Below are 350 nucleotides of genomic sequence, written 5' to 3'. Positions count from 1 at the left end.
TTGGGCCTGGCCGGGGGTGAGTCCAGGGTGGGGTCAAGCCTGGGCAAGGGGCGGGGCGAGACCGGAGAGAGTCCTTGGAGAGGGTGAGTCCCCGGAAGGGAGCGGGGGCGGGTCAGGGTCCGGAAAGGGGGCGGGTCGGGAGGCTGGGGAGGGAGGGGGCGGGGTGTAGGGGGAATAGGGGGTCAGTCGGGTCCGAGGAGCGGGGAGGGCGTGGGCAGGGTATGGGGGGGATCCGCACAGGGGTCCGGGCAGGGGGAGGGGCTGGTCCAGGAGTGGGTGGGGGCGAGTGGGTGGAAGGGCCGAGTCTGGGGAAAGGCGCGGGGCGGGGCCGGGAGGGGGGCGCGAGGGGC

Source organism: Herpailurus yagouaroundi, unplaced genomic scaffold (genome assembly GCF_014898765.1).
Source record: "Herpailurus yagouaroundi ecotype Mexico unplaced genomic scaffold, PumYag 193, whole genome shotgun sequence".
Taxonomy (NCBI): domain Eukaryota; kingdom Metazoa; phylum Chordata; class Mammalia; order Carnivora; family Felidae; genus Herpailurus; species Herpailurus yagouaroundi.
This window is presented reverse-complemented; position numbering follows the sequence as displayed.